Raw genomic sequence first — 20,579 nt, 5'->3', positions numbered from 1 at the left:
CACAGATGGGATCCACCAGAAGGGCCTCTGTATTTCGCGAAAAACGTTCCCACCGCTGACAGGTCGGACCCACCAGCTATATCTTCGCACGCAAGGAAGTGCCTCCTTATTATGCACAAAAAAATGAATACCCCCTGCTAGCTGGGACCCACAATACTGGGAGGCTGACTTGTGGGTCAACTAAGTTGACGGGGACGGAGGGCTTTGTCAACTTAGTCAATATGAACAATTCTAGCTCCAGTGACCATACGATGTCCATCCAACGGCCATAGTGCTTCTTCAACCTCTGGTCTTCTTGCTCCAGCCACCCAAAGCAGCGCCGGTCGTGCCTCGTGCTCCTGCCTCCCATGGCCGGCTACGATGCCGCGGAGGCCTCACCGCCCCTACTACTCCCACCACTGGCCAGGCCATCCCTCTACTTACCCACACCCCATGTTATTTTGCGGCGACAGCAGCCTCACACCGCAGCGAACCAGTGAACCCTCATACTCCTCTACGCGTGGGCATCCACTGTCGCGTCTTCCCCTGCTCTGCGTCGTCCCCTTCCTAGGCCTCGCCGTTGTCCACCGCCATGCTGCTCTCGGCGCGGCGTGGTCAACGTGGTCAAGGAACGGCTTCCATCGGACATGGACTGTACGTGGAGAGGCTGACAGCTGGGTCCACGGCCACAGCAAGGAAGTGCCTCCTTATTACGCGGAAAATAATGATTCCTGCACCTGACAGCAGGGACCCACCGGACGGGCAACCGTATTTCACAAAAAACGTTTCCCCCCTGACTGCTAGGACCTACCAGCGACATCTTCGCACGCAAAGAAGTGCGTCCAGGCAAAAAAACGATTCGCCCCCTGACTGCTAGGACCCACCAGCTACATCTTCGCACGAAGGAAGTGCCTGACAGTCGGGACCCACCTGGTCGAAGCGTACGTAGCGTTGTCATTCTGGTCGCGAACGTGTACGTACATACTGGTCGATGTAGAGGCGCGCACGTGTCGTAGTAGAGGCGTGCATGTAGCATGTACACGTACGTACAGCGGCCAGGGTGCAAGAAAGTAAATACGGCCACGTACGTACATACGGGCGGGGTCTCGAACGCCTACTCGCGCGTACGTACGGCTAGGGCTCGTGTACATGGCTGGGTCAGAACGGAGAAACTGCGTCATCGTCGTGTTCATGGGGAGGCAACGGAATGCGTCGTGTTCATCGGGAGGCAACGGAACGCGTGGGAGCCAACCGGCTTGGACGGAACAACCGATGGAAACGAGGCCTGGTGTACCGCAGAACGGAGGAAACGGCCTTGTGTTCGACCGGCCACGTTCGAAACGGGATCCTGTTCATCAGGAGGGTTCTGGCGTACCGTAAAACGGAGGAAACGGACCTCCTACGGTCGAAACGGGGGTCCTGTTGATTGGGAGGGGTGTGGCGTATCGCAAAACGGAGGAAACGGACTTGTGTTGGAGCACTACGGTCGAAACAGGGGTCCTCTTCATCGGGAGGGGTGTGGCGTACCGCAAAACAGGACTCCACGGGATACTGTTCATCTTCACCGTCGACCCCCTCCAGCCTCCACGGGCTACTGTTCATCCACCGTCGACCTCCTCCAGCCTCCACCTGCGACTGTTCATCCACGGGCTCCTGTTCATCCAGCCTCCACCGCGCGCTACTCCACCGGCTACTGTTCAACCAGCCCTCTCCACGGGCTCCTGTTCAACCACCCCTCCACGGGCTACTGTTCATCCAGCCCTCCACCGTCTACTGTTCATCCTGCTCTCCATGGGGTGGTCCTGTTCATCCAGCCCTCCACGGGGTCCTGTTCATCTAGCCCCAACCGGCTCGATCGATCGGGGTCCTGTTCATCCAGAGGCAACACCACGGGGTCCTGTTCATCCACCCCCACCGAGAACTGTTCATCCAACCCCCCCAGCAACGCTCACTGTTCATCCAGAGGCAGCATCGATCAGCTTCAGTTAGCAGCAGTAGCGAAGGAATCACTCGATCGGGTTCAGTTAATAGCCATCGATCGATCGCTCGGGTTGAGTAACACGTAGCCTGCAGTGCAATCGCTCGGGTTCAGTTAGAGCCCAACGCCTCGCTCGGTTTCAGTTAGAGCCCAACGCCTTCTACCCACGCGCGTGCGTGTATGAGAGAAATGCGCATCGCTCGGCCCCGACCACCCACTGTAACTGGGAACACCCCGATATTTTCCTCGCCCTCGCTTCTACCATGGTTTTTTCGTCATGGACGGCCCAAAGAATGTCATGCAGCTGCGTCTCCGGCCCACCCAGGACGAAAAGCCCATTTTTTGTCATGATTTTTTGTCATAGAAGTAGGACCCCACCACATCTATGATGATACCGTGTTTTGTCACAATTATTGTCATAGAAGTGTCATAAGTATGACAATTTTTTTTCATCGGCCCAAAATGTCACGGATGTGTCTTTTTTTAGTGATCGTCGCTACATTCTCTTTAATTTACGACCAAACGGTATTGCCCGGATCATAGAGCATGTGCACAATGAAATATTTGTCCTTACCAAGCAGTCAGAGGTGTATACCCACCATAATCGGTTGGATTTCACTCCAAAGGAAGTGTAAATGGGTTCGAAAACTTGTGTGGAAAGCAATGGCGAATGAGAGTATTTGACTTTCAAGTGCAAAAGGTCCACCTTGTGGCCGAATTTGAGAGACCTCCGGGGCTCTTGGTGCAAGCATGGAGTATTTCTTGGGTTTGCATGCTCGTTGCTTCCATTTTGAGTACTTGTGGGTTAGAAACAAACTTTGTATGGCAACGTTATGATCGTTGTGGTGAACGCCGGTCCATATAGCACTCCTTGAAATTACTTGATTTTCTCGTGACGCATTCCGGCGCGTTGTCCCAAAATATTGTGACATCCATACTGAGGATATTGTTAAAACATATGTGTTGGTCGATATGAGGAATATCCACTTGTTCTTTGCTATCGCGCGCATACTTTACGGCATGCCACTGGGCTAAAAAAAGAGAATAAGGCTTATAGTCTCTAGATTTTCTTGAATTTACGACCAAATGGGATTTCCCCCACCATAGAGCATGTGCACAAAGAAACGTTTGTCCTTACCAAGAGGATTAATGTGTATACCCACCATAATCTGTTGAATTTCACTCGAAACAAAGTGTAAATGGGTTCAAAATCTTGTTTGAAAAGTAGCGGTCAATGATATTCTTTGACTTTTGAGTGCAAAAAGTCCAGCTTAGCGGCCGAATTTGAGGGTCCTCTAGGGCTCCTGGTATAAGCTGGGAGTATTACTTGGGTTTCTTGGGTTTGCACACTCGTCGCGAGCATTTTGAGTACTTGTGGGTCAGGTACAGACTCTATATGGCAAAGTTATGACCGTTTTTTGTGAACACCTGTCCATTATATGGCACTCCTTGAAAGAACTTCATTTTCCCTTGACACATTCCAACGCATTGTCCCAATATTTTGTGACATTGATACTGAAGATTTGTTTCCACATATGTAGTGATTGATGCGCGGAATACCCTCTTGTTCTTTGTTGTCGCGCATAAACTTTACGGCATGCCACTCAGCGAAAAAAGGAGAATCGGGCTTATAGTCGCTAGATTTTCTTGAATTTACGACCGAATGGGATTGCCCCAATCATAGATCATGTGCACAAAGAAACATTTGTCCTTACCAAGCAGGCTAATGTGTATGCCCACAATAATTTGTCAAATTTCACTCCAAAGGAAGTGTAAATGGGTTCAAATACTTGTGTGAAAAGCAGTGGCGAGTGAGATTCTTTGAATTTCAAGTGCTAAGGGTTCACCTTAGGGGCCGAATTTGAGGTCCCCCGAGGCTCCTATCACAAGGTGGTGTATTTTTTTGGTTGCTCGTCGTGATCGTTTTGAGTACTTGTGTCTCAGAAACACACTCCGTATGGCAAAGTAATGACCGTTTTAGTTAACAATAGTCCATTATATTGCACTCCTTGAAATAACTTCATTTCCGGTGCGTAGTCCCAAAATTTTGTGACTTCGATACTGAAGATATTGTTTCCACATATGTATTGATCGATGCGAGGAATACCCTCTTGTGCTTTGCTGTCGCACACATACTTTATGGCATGCCACTTGGCAAAAACAGGAGAATAACGCTTACAATCACTAGATATTGTCGAATTTATGACCAACTGGGATTGCCCTGATCATAGAGCATGTGCACAAAGAGACATTTCTCCATACCAAGTGGGCTAATGTGTATACCCACCATAATCTGTCGAATTTCACTCCAAAAGAAGTGTAAATTGGTTAAAAATCTTGTCTAAAAGCAACGGTGAATGATATTCTTTGACTTTCGAGTGCAAAAAGTCCAGCTTAGGGCCCGAATTTTTGGGTGCTTTGGGCTCCTAGCGCAAGCGGGGAGTATTACTTGGGTTTGCACACACTCATCACGAGCATTTTGAGTACTTGTGGGTCAGAAACAGACTCCGTATGGCAAAGTTATGACCGTTTTAGTGAACACTGATGTCGCTTGAAGCTACGTTGGTATTTCCCCAAAGAGGAAGGGATGATGCAGCACAGTGGCGGTAGGTATTTCCCACAGATATGAAACCAAGGTTATCGAACTAGTAGAAGAACCAAGCAACACAATGTAAACAGCCCCTGCACACAGATAACAAATCCTCGCAACCCGACGTGTTAAAGGGGGTGTCAATCCCTTTCGGAGTACGGCTCCTCAAGTGGCAAACGGACGTGAGATAAATTTGTACTAAATTGATAGATCGAACGCTAAATAAAATAAATAAAGAAAAATTACAGCAAGGTATTTTTGTATTTTTGGTTTAATAGATCTGAAAATAAATGCAAGGAAAAAGTAGATCGCAAAGGCAAATATATGAGAAAGAAGACCCGGGGGCCATAGGTTTCACTAGTGGCTTCTCTTGAGAAAAATAGCAAACGGTGGGTGAACAAATTACTATTGGGCAATTGATAGAACTTCAAATAATTATGACGATATCCAGGCAATGATCATTATATAGGCATCATGTCCAAGATTAGTAGACCGACTCCTTTCTGCATCTCCTACTATTACTCCTCACATCGACCGCTATCCAGCATGCATCTAGTGTATTAAGTTCATGGCGAAACGGAGTAATGCAATAAGAACGATGACATGATGTAGACAAGATCTATCTATGTAGAGATAGACCCCATCGTTTTATCCTTAGTAGCAACGATACATACGTGTTGTTTCCCTTTCTGTCACTGGGATCAAGCACCGTAAGATCGAACCCACTACAAAGCACCTCTTCCCATTGCCAGATAAATAGATCAAGTTGGCCAAACAAAACCCAAATATCGGAGAGGAAATACGAGGCTATAAGCAATCATGCATATAAGAGATAAAAAAACTCAAATAACTTTCATGGATATAAAAAGATATAACTGATCATAAACTCAAAGTTCATCAGATCCCAACAAACACACTGCAAAAAGAGTTACATCATATGGATCTCCAAGAGACCATTGTATTGAGAATCCTGCGAGACAGAGAAAGCAATCTTGCTACTAACTACGGACCCGAAGGTCTACAAAGAACTACTCACGCATCATCGGGGAGGCACCAATGGAGGTGGTGAACCCCATTCGAGATGGTGTCTAGATTGGATCTGGTGGTTCTGGACTCTGCGGCGGCTGGATGAATATTTCATTGATGCCTTTAGGGTTTCTGGAATATTGGGGTATTTATAGAGCAAAGAGGCGGGCCGGGGGGCACCCGAGGTGGGCACAACCCACCAGGGCAGGCTTGGGCCTCCTGGCGTGCCCTGGTGGGTTGTGCCCCCTCAGGGCACCCCCCAGGAGCAGTCAGGGCCCGTTGTGTTCCTTCTGGCCCATAAAAATTCTCCGTAAAGTTTCGGGGCATTTGGACTCCGTCTGATATTGATTTTCTGCGATGTAAAAAACATGGAAAAAACAACAACTAGCACTTGGCACTATGTCAACAGGTTAGTACCAAAAAATGATATAAAATGACTATAAATGATTGTAAAACATCCAAGATTTATAATATAACAGCATGGAACAATCAAAAATTATAGATACATTGGAGACGTATCAAACACCGGTCCATTATATGACACTCCTTGAAAGAACTTCATTATCCCGTGACGCGTTCCGGCGCATTGTCCCAAAATTTTGTGACATCGGTACTGAGGATATTGTTTCGAGATATGTAATTATGAATGCGAGGAATACCCTCTTGTCTTTGCTGTCGCGCACATACTTTACGGCATGCTAGTTGGCGAAAATAGGAGAATAAGGCTTATAGTCGCCACATTTTCTTGAATTTACGACCAAATGGTATTGGCCGGATCATAGAGCATGTGCACAAAGAAGCATTTGTCCTTTCCAAGCGGTCAAAGGTGTATACCCACCATAATCTGTCATTCACTCCAAAGGAAGTGTAAATGGGTTAAACAACTTGTGTGAAAAGCACCGGCGAATGAGATTATGTGACATTCAAGTGCAAAAGGTCCGCATTATGGGCCAAATTTCAGAGTCCTCCGGGGCTCGTGCCGCAAGCGGGGAGTATTTCTTGGTTTTGCACGCTTGTCGTGACCATTTTGAGTACTTGTGGGTTAGAAACAGGCTCTGCATGGCAAAGTTATGACCGCTTTAGTGAACACTGGTCCATTATATGGCACTCCTTGAGATAACTTCATCTTATCATGACGGATTCCGACACGTTGTCCCAAAATGTTGTGTAATCGATACTGAAGATATTGTTAAGACATATGTGTTGATCGAAGCGAGGAATACCCTCTTGTTCTTTGCTATCACACGCATACTCTACGACATGCCACTTGGCGAAAAAGGAGAATAAGGTTATAGTCGCTAAATTTTCTTGAATTTACGACCAAATGAGATTGCCCCGATCATAGAGCATGTGCACAGAGAAATATTTGTCCTTACTAAGCGGGCTAAGTGTATACCCACCATAATTTGTAGAATTCACTCCAAAGTAAGTGTAAATGGGTTAAAAATCTTGTCTGAAAGGCTGCGGTGAATGATATTCTTTGACTTTTGAGTGCAAGAAGTCCAGCTTAGGGCCCGAATTTGAGGGTCCTCTGGGGCTCCTGGTGCAATAGGGGAGTATTTCTTGGGTTTGCACACTTGCCACGAGAATTTTGAGTATTTAACCCTTTTAGTGAACACCGGTCCATTATATGCCACTCCTTGATAGAATTTCATTTTCCCGTGATGCGTTGCAGCACGTTGTCCCAATTTTGTGACATCGATACTGAGGATATTGTTTCCACATATGTTAGTGTGAATGTGAGGAATACCCTCTTGTTCTTTGCTGTCCCGCACATACATTACGGCATGCCACTTGGTGAAAAGAGGAGAATAAGGCTTATAGTCGCTACATTTTCTCGAATTTACGACCAAATGGTATTGCCCGGATCATACAGGATGTGCACAAAGAAACATTTTTCCTTAACAAGCGGTCAAAGGTGTATACCCACCATAACTGTCGAATTTCACTCCAAAGGAAGTGTAAATGCGTTGAAAAACTTGTCTGAAATGCCGCGGAGAATGAGATTATTTGACTTTCAAGTGCAAAAACTCCACCTTGTAGGCCAAATTTGAGAGTCCTAAGGGTCTCGTGGCGCAAGCGGGGAGTATTTCTTGGGTTTGCACGCTCCTCGCGACCATTTTGAGTACTTATGGGTTAGAAACAGGCTCTTTATGGCAAAGTTATGACCGTTTAAGTGAACACCGGTCCATTATATGGCACTCCTTGAAATAACTTCATCTTATCGTGACGCATTCCGGCGCGTTGTCCCAAAATTTTGTGACATCGATATGGAAGATATTGTTAACACATATGTGTTGATCGATGTGAGGAATACCCACTTGTTCTTTGCTATCGCGCGCATACTTTACGACATGCCACTTGGCGAAAAAAGGAGAATAAGTCTTATAGTCGCTAGATTTTCCTGAATTTACGACCAGATGGGATTGCCCCGATCATAGAGCATGTGCACAAAGAAATGTTGGTCCTTACCACGCGGGCTAATGTGTGTGCCCACCATAATATGTAGAATGTCACTCCATAGGAAGTGTAAATGGGTTAAAAATCATGTCTGAAAAGCAGCGGTGAATGATATTCTTTGACTTTTGAGTGCAAGAAGTCCAGCTTAGGGCCCGAATTAGAGGGTCCTCTGGGGCTCCTAGCGCAAGTGAGGGGTATTTCTTCGGTTTGCACCCTTGTCACGAGTATTTTGAGTACTTGTGGGTCAGAAACAGACTCCATCTGGCAAAGTTATGGCCGTTGTAGTGAACACCTGTCCATTATATGACACTCCTTGAAAGAACTTCATTTTCCCGCGGCGCGTTGTCCCATAATTTTGTGACATCGATACAGAGGTTATTGTTTCCACATATGTAATTATGAATGCGAGGAATACCATTTTGTTCTTTGCTTTCCCACACATACTTTACGGCATGCCACTTGGTGAAAAAAAGGAGACTATGGCTTATAGTCGCTACATTTTCTCGAATTTACGACCAAATGGTATTGCCCGGATCATAGATGATGTGCACAAAGAAACATTTGTTCTTACCAAGTGGTCAAAGGTGTATACCCACTATAATCTGTCAAATTTCACTCCAAAGGAATTGTAAATGGGTTCAAAAACTTGTCTGAAAAGCTGCGGCGAATGAGATTATTTGACTTTCAAGTGAAAAAGTCCACCTTGTGGGCCGAATTTGAGAGTCCTCTGGGACTTGTGGCGCTAGCGGGGAGTATTTCTTGGGTTGCACGCTCGTCGCGACGATTTTGAGTACTTGTGGGTTAGAGTATCTCCAGCCATTGGCCCCCCCAGGAGGCGCTAAAAATTGCCCCCTGGGGGCGCACCGGCAAAAACCACGTGTTGGGGGCGTGATGCCCCCTAGTCGCTGCGCCCACGATTTTTTTGAAAACCACAAACTAGGCGCAATTCAACCAAACTTCGGCGAGTTCATACATATTTAAAATATTTTACAAAAAAGAAATAAAACGCTACTAGGCCCGCCGTCGCCCTCGCCGCTCCTCGCCGCCCACCGCCCTTGAAGCTCTACATGCCGTGGAGCGTGTAGAACTGCGTGTAGTCGCCGCCGCCGTCGTCGTCGTTGTTGTCGCCTCCTCCGCGTGCGTCGTCCCTGCTACACCCGTCCCCAGGTTGGCACGGCGGGTTGGACGGTCCGGGGGTGTCCTCGTCCTCGTCGCTATCGAGGATCACCACGCCGTGCTCGTCCTCGCGCCCACGCTTGCGGGCGACTATCTCCTCCAGGGCTCGGCGCTGCCGGACCATCTCGTCGTGGAGGTAGTCGTCCCGGGCCCACTATAGGGCCTCCTCATCGGAGAAGCCACACCATACTATGGCCTCGTACTCCGCGGGGAGGCCGGGCTCCGCCTTCGGCCTGGCAAGGACGAGGCGTCCAGAGGTAGGGGAGGAGTTGGCGATGCGGACGCCAGAGCTGCGGGTGCGGTGGCTCAGAGGCGTGTCCTGGGGCTCCGGCTTGACGGGGCGGAGGCAGGGAGAGCCAGTCGAGCGGCCGGACGAGGAGGAGGACGCCCCCGGTTCCATGTGCCTCGGCGTCCACGAGCTCCCACGCCGGCGAGAGAAAGATGGGGGAGCGGGGTACTCCAGCCTGGGTGTGTTGCCGCCCTCGATGTACTCGAGGACAGCCTCCAGCGTGCGGCCGGGCACGCCCCACCATCAGCGGCGGCCTTCGGAGTTGAGCCTCCTGGATGGCACGACGCCGTTGGTGGACTCAAGCTGCTCGGCGTGGCGGCGACGGAAGTAGGGCTCCCACAGCGGGCTGTCAGGGACATACCGTGGACCTTCCCTCGCCGCGAGCGGCAGAGAGGTGCGGATACGCGTGATCTCCGCACGTCGCGCCGCCCCGGTGGACGGTTGTGGCACCGGGACCACGCCGGCGCTTATCCTCCACGCCCCGGGCACCCGCATGTCCGGCAGGACCGGGTACTCGGCCTCACAGAGGAGCCGAGCTTCGTCCTCGTGAAGGTTATTGTAACGCCCGGGTAATCAAGCTACAGTAATTCCCCGCGAATCATGCCACGTCACCTCGGTTACTGTTGTTAACCGTGCGATGATCCAAAACCGTTTCATAATTTAAATTCAAATTAATGTCAACGATAAAAGTTTTTCAAAATTTAAAACAAAAATGTTCGGGAGATGCCAAATAAGGCATAGTTAATTATGGTGAAGTAGACACATTTTTAGAGAATGCCTAAATATTTTAAATTGAAATGAAACAGAAAAGAAAATAAATAAAAGAAAGAAATTACAAAAAAAAAGAAAACGGAACAAAAAACAAAAGGGGAAAAAGAACCCCCCCACTGGACCCTGGCCCAACTGGGCCGACCCCAGGCCCAGCCGGCCTGGCCCACCTCGCTCGGTCGTTCCCTCCCCTTCCCTGTTCCCCCGACCGGGGTTGGAATAGGGGCAGGTCCCCGCCGCACCCCCCTCGCCGGCGACGGGGGAGGATAAGGCCGCCACGCCCCGCCTCCTCGATCGCGCCTCCCACTCGCCCCCACTCTCGCCCTCGGTTCCTGCGCCTCTCCCTCCTCCCTCAGCTCCACCTCATTCCCCACCGCAACCGAGCGCCGCCGTCGCCATGGCTGCGCCATAGCCGCGGCCACCGAGCCCCGTTCTCCTCCCCGACGTGTCCACGAGCTCTGCCGCGTCGAGCCCGTCCTCCTCGACCACGGGCCCGAGCCCCGAGAACCCTGCATCGACCCCGCGCCATCTTCTTCCTCGTCGGATCCCCGCCGCCGTTCGCCGTCGGTTCCGACTGCACCACGCCTTCCCTGCGCCCGCTCTAAACGGCTACGCCCCGCTGTGAGCTCTTGCTCCTCCTCCCCCTCTCCATTAGCTTGCTAGCTTGCCGTAGCCACCGTGCCGCGTTAGGCCGCACCCTCCGCCGCCTGGCCTCGTCGCCGGCGTGACCACGGCGACCTTCTGGTCCCGTTCGTGCCTTCGTTGCCTTGGCCGCATCGTGTAGGCCTCGCCCCACTCTTCAGTTTGCCCCAGTTCGCACCGTAGCCCCGCCTCTGCCGCACGCCCGAACCACCCCGCCGCCGGCGAGCTCCTGGCGCTCCGCTCTGACCTCCCCAGCACCCCGCACCGCCACCGTTCGACGTGTGGCGTCGAGCCGCGTCGAACGCAAGCAACCGCGGCCCCTGGGACCCCCTGTGCTAAACCCGAGCCGAGCCCGCCGCGCGCCGCCGCGATTTGGCTCGCCGGAGCTGTTCCGGCGCCGTCCGCCGACGTGGCTAAGTGGGCCCCCCTGGGTCGCTGCCAGTGGGTCCTGGTGGCCCTGTTGACTGGGTTGACCCCAGTTGACTGGGTTAACCCCAGTCAACTGCTGACTAGGCAGCCCAGTGTCACTGTCATGCAGGCCCCGCCACGTAAGTAAACTAAACCAAATGTTTTTATAAATAAAACTAATTAATTAATCTAAATAGGCACTGACAGGTGGGGCCTACCTGCTAATAACCTTGTTTAAGTTAGTTATAAAACTCTGTTAGTGCCCTGTTAATGACATGTGGGTCCCACTGGACCCACCTGTCTGGTTTGACTGGTCAGCCGACCTGTTGACCTGCTGACGTCAGCGTTACCTCATGCTGACGTCATAATTCATTTTTTGCTAAATTCAAATAATCTTTGAAAATTCATATCTTTTAAACTGTAACTCGGATGAAAATGTTTTCTACATGAAAGTTGCTCAGAACGACGAGAGGAATCCGGATACGCAGTCCGTTCGTCCACCACACCTCCTAACCTATCGAACTCGCAACTTTCCCCTCCGGTCCGTCTGTCCGAAACGCGAAACAGCCCTTGCATATGTAGTGTAGCTCCTTGCTTGCGAGTACTTTGGATGAGTACTCACGGTTGCCTTTCTCCCTCTTTTTCCCCCTTCCTTTCTACCTGGTTGCCGCAACCAGATGCTGAAGCCCAGGAGCCAGACGGCACCGTCGACGACGACTCCTACGACACTGGAGGTGCCTACTACTACGTGCAGGCCGCTGACGACGACCAGGAGTAGTTAGGAGGATCCCAGGCAGGAGGCCTGCGCCTCGTTCGATCTGTATCCCAGTTTGTGTTAGCCTTCTTAAGGCAAACTTGTTTAACTTATGTCTGTACTCAGATATTGTTGCTTCCGCTGACTCGTCTATGATCGAGCACTTGTATTCGAGCCCTCGAGGCCCCTGGCTTGTATTATGATGCTTGTATGACTATTTATGTTTTAGAGTTGTGTTGTGATATCTTCCCGTGAGTCCCTGATCTTGGTCGTACACATTTGCGTGCATGATTAGTGTACGGTCAAATCGGGGGCGTCACAAGTTGGTATCAGAGCCAGGTTTCGATCCTAGGACCTGTGGGTTATGGGCCCACGTGGCCATTGGGTGGTACTAGGATCTTTTACTCCTCGACCTTTACTCTGGGACTCTGAACTCTCTTCTACTCGGGTTAAACGAATTTACTAACTCTAACACTAGGATCCCGTGACCGCATTCACCCCAAAGTTGGATAAGCCATAGTTGTTTCTTAGAATAGTATTTTGAACAATTCACACACTGTCATTTGACTCCTTTGAAACGTCTTTGCTTTCAGATGGAACCCATGAGGCAGGTCGTGTGCCACACGACGGCCATTGGTGCCTCGGGATCACCTGCGGTGCTAGCTGAGATGATGACCTATCTGGGTTATCGCTGGCACCCTGAGTACACCGTCTACGAGGAGTACCAGGACTTTAACCAGGAGCAGTACCGTGCCATCGTCCACCTCTACTCGCGGGAGTATGACTCCACTACTGTGCTGCACACCGCTCATGGTGTTGGTGTGACCATCGATATGGCTGTCCACAATGCTGCCTATGCTGCTCTGACACGTCTTCGTGGAGAGTATCGGGAGTTGGACACCTCCCCTTTCAGGCACATTGCTATCGCATCTGATGTTGGTGCGGAGGGATACTATACTGCTGCCTACTCCACTGTCACCCGAGAGCCCTTCTACCATCAGAACCTGGTTCTGCATGCTGATGGGCTGGATCGAGCTAACCGAGCTCTTCGCCACGAGATGTACACCACCCGTCAGCACCTTTACCGTGCTCTGACGCTGCTACACCCCTTTGTCCGATCTGGACAGCTACCGCGTACTGCGATCTACCCAGCCAAGACAGTGATGCCCCACGGTGTCGGTTGGCCAGAGGTGGGAGGCTACTCTCCCGCACTTGGTCCTCTTCTGCCACCTGAGCGTCGGGCTCTACACCTGAGTATCCGCGGCCCCCAGTCTGCTGACGTGGAGGGCTATCCGTTGCCTCACTACCAGCTGTCGGGCTACGATTACCTCCACAGTACCTCTTGGGACTGATGTAGTCTTGCTTGTTAGTGTTAGATGCATTTGCCGCGAGCCTGTGTGTCGCCTATGTTATTTTAGTCTATGTACTGAACTCTGTGTACTGAACTCTATGCATGACCCCTTTTGTAAGTTATGCCGACTACTATGTAGTAGCTATCGTGCTCCTTTCATTATGCATGTTTCATCATGAATGATTCTTGTCTTTGCAAATTTTCTCAATGCTGAACTACCCCTGTTATATATTAGCAGGATGGTTAGACCAGGTGGTCGTGGTCGTGGTGGCAATGCCCCACCACCACCTGAGTACATGGCTGGTATGATCCAACAGTTTGAACTGAACCGCCAATTCATGGAAAATATGATGGCTCAGTTTCCTCGCCCCAATATGGACCAGCAACCAACCCCAGTAACTCTGCAGGATTTCATGCGCCTCAATCCAACTATGTACCGCAGCTCAACTCAGCCTCTGGATGCTGATGACTGGCTCCGTGGCATCACCTATGAGATGGAGTCTGCCAATGTAGCCCCTGCCAGCTACGTCAACTTTGCTTCCTTCTTTCTGAAGGGACCCGCAGCTCAATGGTGGGACAGCCACAGGCGTACTCTGCCAGCTGGAACAATCATCACCTGGCCAGACTTCCAAGCTGCTTTCCGTGCCCGCTTCATTCCTCAGGGAGTCATGGACCGGAAGAAGCGTGAGTTCCACAACCTCACCCAAGGCAACAAAACTGTTGAAGCTTATCAACGGGAGTTTCTGGACTTGTCTCGCTATGCCGAAGAGGACATTGCAACTGATGCACGCAGACAGGAGAAGTTCCGTGATGGACTACAAGCTGACATCAAGCTCGCACTTCTAGTGCATGATTTTGCCGATTTCGCCACCTTGGTGAATAAGGCCATCAATGTCGAGACTGGTCTGCAGGAATACCAGAGCTCTCAGAGGCACAACCGTGACACGGGCTCATCTTTGGGCCCACCCTCGCAGAAGCGAAAGATATGGATCCCGAACAGCATGTACCGTCCAAATGCACCTGCTCCAAGGAAATCTTATGCTGCACCGCGTCTGCCTCCTCCACCATCTAGGCAGTCAAAGCTACCAGCTCCCCCACCTGGGGCTCCTGTTCCCACTCCCGATAATGGTCTGTGCTACAAGTGTGGTCAACCGGGTCACTTTGCCAGGAACTGCTATCAGAATCAGAACCAGAATCAACTGGCCCTTCCAGCAGCTGGCCGTGGTAACAACCAGCCCCGCAACAACAATGCTAAGTCTTATGGTCGTGCTCATGCCAACCACGTTGATCTCAACGAGGCTCAAGACCAGCCTGCTACTGTGATGGGTACACTCCTCGTAAATTCAGTACCAGCATCCGTTTTATTTGATACAGGAGCATCCCATTCATTCATATCAGCAGAATTTGCATTCCTGCATGGCATTAAATACGAAGAGATGAACACTCCGCTAGTGGTACACACCCCTGCGGGCCAATGTCAAACCTCTATGGTTAGTCACGATGTTCCTGTTGAAATTGAAGGGCTGGAATTTCTTGTCTCTCCCATCGTACTGAAGTCCTGTAGCATTTATCTCATTCTGGGAATGAATTGGTTAAAAGCGCATACTGCTTCAATCGTTTGCACCACTAAGACCGTCCATCTGCTACACCCTTCAGATGAGATAGTTACTTACCAAGCCCATCTGGTGCAAAATGCCGAGGCAAGGCTCTATGCATTGAATGCATTGAACGCTGCACCACCCGAGGGCATTGAAAACATTCCCGTCGTGCGTGAATTCCTCGACGTCTTTCCTGAAGAACTTCCAGGGATTCCCCCTGCTAGAGCTGTCGAATTCATCATCGACTTGAAACCAGGCACCACTCCTATAGCCAAGCGACCCTACAAAATGCCGCCGCATGAACTCCTTGAGCTTAAGGAGGAAATCGACAATTCTCTTCGCAAAGGATTCATTCGCCCAAGTTGCTCTCCTTGGGGAGCACCTTCTCTCTTTGTCAAGAAGAAGGATGGGACAAACCGATTAGTTCAAGACTACCGTCCTATAAACCAAGCTACCATTCAGAATAAATACCCTCTTCCTCGGATCAATGATCTGTATGATCAACTGGCGGGTTCGTCAGTGTTCTCTAAGCTCGACTTGAGGGTTGGGTTACCACCAGATCCGTGTTCGCGAAGAGGATATCCCAAAGACCGCCTTCGTGACTCGCTATGGTTCATACGAGTACACCGTCATGTCTTTCGGTTTAACCAATGCTCCAGCCACCTTCTCTCGTCTGATGAACTATATATTCATGGATTACCTCGACAAGTTCGTCGTGGTTTATCTGGATGATATCCTGGTATTTTCCAAGAACGAAGAAGAACATGCTGAACATCTTCGACTTGTGCTGGAAAAGCTACGAGAGCATCAACTATATGCCAAGTTCTCCAAATGTGAATTCTGGCTACCGGAAGTAACCTATCTTGGGCATGTCATCTCTAAGGATGGTATTGCCGTCAACCCTGAACGAGTCCAGGCTATCCTTGATTGGACTCCTCCCAAGAACGTTAAGCAAGTCAGAAGTTTTCTCGGTCTCGCCAGCTATTGCCGTCGATTCGTCGAGAACTTCTCCAAGATCGCCAGGCCTCTGACTAACCTGTTGCATAAGGGCGTCAAGTTCCAATGGACAGACAAATGTCAGGAAAGTTTCCAGGCACTCAAAGACAAGTTGACTTCTGCCCCAGTTCTAGCTCCACCTGATACTAAGAAGGACTTCGTCATTTACTGCGACGCTTCCCGTCAAGGATTAGGCTGTGTCCTAATGCAAGACCGCAAAGTGATTGCTTATGCCTCTCGGCAATTGCGCCCTCACGAAGAGAACTACCCAGTTCACGACCTCGAACTTGCTGCTGTCATTCATGCGCTGAAGCAGTGGCGACATTACCTTCTCGGTAATCGTTGCGAGATCTTCACTGACCACCAAAGTCTGAAGTATCTGTTTACTCAGCCAGACCTGAACCTCCGTCAGCAGAGATGGATGGAGCTTGTTGCAGACTTTGACTTGGGTATTTCCTATACGCCAGGCAAGGCTAATGTAATGGCTGATGCCTTGAGCCGCAAGTCTTACTGCAACCACCTCCAGGTTCACAAAGTTCAGCCCTCGCTTGTTGAAGAATTCAGGAAGCTGAACCTCCATATTGTTCCTCCGGGTGCACTCGCTCCCCCTCCTAAGGAGTTTGGCAAGGTGAACCTCCACGTTGTTACCCAGGGTTCCCTCAATACCCTAGTTGCTAAACCAGATCTCGTGGACAGCATCAAAAGGCTACAGAAGTATGACTCTGAAGCCCACAAGATTAAGCGCTACCTCGCAGAAGGAAAGCCCTCATTCTTCACTATTGCTGAAGATGGCACCTTATACTTCAAGGGCCGCCTAGTGGTGCCATGTGCAGAGAAAAACCTGGATATGACACAGGAAGTTATGAAAGAAGCTCATGATACGCCTCTATGTATCCATCCTGGTAGTACAAAGATGTACCAAGACATCCGTCAGAGATTCTGGTGGTCTAATATGAAGCAAGACATTGCTCGTTATGTTGCTGAGTGTGACGTTTGCCGTCGTATCAAAGCAGAACATCAAAGGCCTGCTGGAACTCTGCAACCTATCTCTATTCCTGAATGGAAATGGGACCATGTTGAGATGGACTTCGTCACTGGATTTCCCAAATCACATAAAGGTAATGATGCTATTCTTGTCGTCATTGACCGGCTTTCCAAAGTTGCACATTTTCTGGCGGTCAAAGAAACGATCACTGCTAGTCAGTTGGCAACGCTCTATATGTCCAGGATTGTTTCACTCCACGGTATTCCATTGGTTATCAGCTCAGACCGTGGCAGCTTATTCACTTCAAGATTCTGGGCAAGTTTCCAAGAAGCTATGGGAACTCATCTGTCATTCAGTACTGCATTTCATCCTCAGTCGCAAGGGCAAGTTGAACGCGTCAACCAAGTTCTCGAAGACATGCTTCGAGCTTGTGTTATTTCCTTCGGCAAGAAATGGGAGGAATCTCTCCCGTATGCTGAGTTCTCTTATAATAATAGCTATCAAGCTAGTCTGAAGATGGCCCCCTTCGAAGTGTTATATGGACGAAAGTGCCGAACCCCTCTGAACTGGTCAGAAACTGGGGAACGTCCACTCTTTGGTCCGGATATTATCCAAGATGCCGAAGAACAAGTCCGCATTATCCGTGAGAATCTCAAGACTGCTCAGTCACGTCAGAAGAGTTAGTATGACCGTCATCATAAAGACATGGTCTATCAACCTGGCGAAAAGGCTTATCTTCGAGTCACACCTATGTAGGGTGCTCACCGCTTCGGGATCAAGGGCAAACTAGCTCCTCGCTATATTGGCCCATTCACTATTCTCGAAAGGCGTGGAAAAGTGGCATACCAACTGGAGCTTCCACCGAACCTTTCTCAGGTTCAAGATGTGTTCCATGTGTCACAGCTCCGGCGTTGCTTCAAGGACCCAATCCGAGCAGTGGATCATGAAGTGCTCGAATTGCAGCAGGACCTCTCCTAAAAGGAGCATCCGTTCCGCATTCTCAACCAAGCTGAACGCCGCACACGTCAGAAGGCGATCAAGTTCCTCAAAGTCCAGTGGTCGCACCATTCTGAAGATGAAGCCACTTGGGAACGAGAGGATCGTCTACGCGAAGAATACCGCACATTTTTTCCTTCTACCTCCTAAATCTCGGGACGAGATTTCTTGTGGTGGAGGAGATTTGTAACGCCCGGGTAATCAAGCTACAGTAATTCCCCGCTAATCATGCCACGTCACCTCGGTTACTGTTGTTAACCGTGCGATGACCCAAAACCGTTTCATAATTTAAATTCAAATTAATGTCAACGATAAAAGTTTTTCAAAATTTAAAACAAAAATGTTCGGGAGATGCCAAATAAGGCATAGTTAATTATGGTGAAGTAAACACATTTTTAGAGAATGCCTAAATATTTTAAATTGAAATGAAACAGAAAAGAAAATAAATAAAAGAAAGAAATTACAAAAAAAAGAAAACAGAACAAAAAAACAAAAGGGGAAAAAGAACCCCCCCACTGGACCCTGGCCCAACTGGGCCGACCCCAGGCCCAGCTGGCCTGGCCCACCTCGCTCGGTCGTTCCCTCCCCTTCCCTGTTCCCCCGACCGGGGTCGGAACAGGGGCAGGTCCCCGCCGCACCCCCCTCGCCGGCGACGGGGGAGGATAAGGCCGCCACGCCCCGCCTCCTCGATCACGCCTCCCACTCGCCCCCACTCTCGCCCTCGGTTCCTGCGCCTCTCCCTCCTCCCTCAGCTCCACCTCGTTGCCCACCGCAACCGAGCGCCGCCGTCGCCATGGCTGCGCCATAGCCGCGGCCACCGAGCCCCGTTCTCCTCCCCGACGTGTCCATGAGCTCCGCCGCGTCGAGCCCGTCCTCCTCGACCACGGGCCCGAGCCCCGGGAACCCTGCATCCACCCCGTGCCATCTTCTTCCTCGTCGGATCCCCGCCGCCGTTCGCCGTCGGTTCCGACTGCACCACGCCTTCCCCGCGCCCGCTCTAAACGGCTACGCCCCGCTGTGAGCTCTTGCTCCTCCTCCCCCTCTCCATTAGCTCGCTAGCTTGCCGTAGCCACCGCGCCGCGTTAGGCCGCACCCTCCGCCGCCTGGCCTCGTCGCCGGCGTGGCCACGGCGACCTTTTGGTCCCGTTCGTGCCTCCGTTGCCTTGGCCGCATCGTGTAGGCCTCGCCCCGCTCTTCGGTTTGCCCCAGTTCGCACCGTAGCCCCGCCTCTGCCGCACGCCCGAACCACCCCGCCGCCGGCGAGCTCCTGGCGCTCCGCTCCGACCTCCCCAGCACCCCGCACCGCCACCGTTCGACGCGCGGCGTCGAGCCGCGTCGAACGCAAGCAACCGCGGCCCCTGGGACCCCCTGTGCGCTAAACCCGAGCCGAGCCCGCCGCGCGCCGCCGCGATTTGGCTCGCCGGAGCTGTTCCGGCGCCGTCCGCCGACGTGGCTAAGTGGGCCCCCCTGGGTCGCTGCCAGTGGGTCCTGGTGGCCCAGTTGACTGGGTTGACCCCAGTCAACTGCTGACTGGGCAGCCCAGTGTCACTGTCATGCGGGCCCCGCCGCGTAAGTAAACTAAATAAAATGTTTTTATAAATAAAACTAATTAATTAATCTAAATAGGCACTGACAGGTGGGGCCTACCTGCTAATAACCTTGTTTAAGTTAGTTATAAAACTCTGTTAGTGCCCTGTCAATGACATGTGGGTCCCACTGGACCCACCTGTCTGGTTTGACTGGTCAGCCGACCTGTTGACCTGCTGACGTCAGCGTTACCTCATGCTGACGTCATAATTCATTTTTTGCTAAATTCAAATAATTCCAGAAATTCAAATAATCTTTGAAAATTCATATCTTTTAAACCGTAACTCGGATGAAAATGTTTTCTACATGAAAGTTGCTCAGAACGACGAGACGAATCCGGATACGCAGTCCGTTCGTCCACCACACCTCCCTAACCTATCGAACTCGCAACTTTCCCCCTCCGGTCCGTCTGTCCGAAACGCGAAACAGCGGGAATACTTTCCCGGATGTTCCCCCCTTCGCCGGTACCACCTACTGTCGCGTTAGGACACACCTAGCACCGCTCATTGTCATGTCACGCATCGTCATGCTTATGTTTGCATTGTATTTACTGTTTCTTCCCCCTCTTCTCTCCGGTAGACTACGAGACCGACACTGCTGCTGCCCAGTTCGACTACGGAGTTGACGACCCCTCCTACTTGCCAGAGCAACCAGGCAAGCCCCCCTGATCACCAGATATCGCCTATTCTTCTCTATACTGCTTGCATTAGAGTAGTGTAGCATGTTACTGCTTTCCGTTAATCCTATACTGATGCATAGCCTGCCCTTGCTTCTACTGTTGTTACCTTTACCTGCAATCCTACATGCTTAGTATAGGATGCTAGTTTTCCATCAGTGGCCCTACATTCTTGTCCGTCTGCTGTGCTATACTATCGGGCCGTGATCACCTGGGCGGTGATCACGGGTATATACTTATATACTATATACATGACACATGTGATGACTAAAGTCGGGTCGGCTCGTAGGAGTACCCGCAAGTGGATCTTTGTGGCGGAG

Source organism: Triticum aestivum, chromosome 6D (genome assembly GCF_018294505.1).
Source record: "Triticum aestivum cultivar Chinese Spring chromosome 6D, IWGSC CS RefSeq v2.1, whole genome shotgun sequence".
NCBI lineage: Eukaryota > Viridiplantae > Streptophyta > Magnoliopsida > Poales > Poaceae > Triticum > Triticum aestivum.
Note: the sequence above shows the minus strand (reverse complement) of the source record.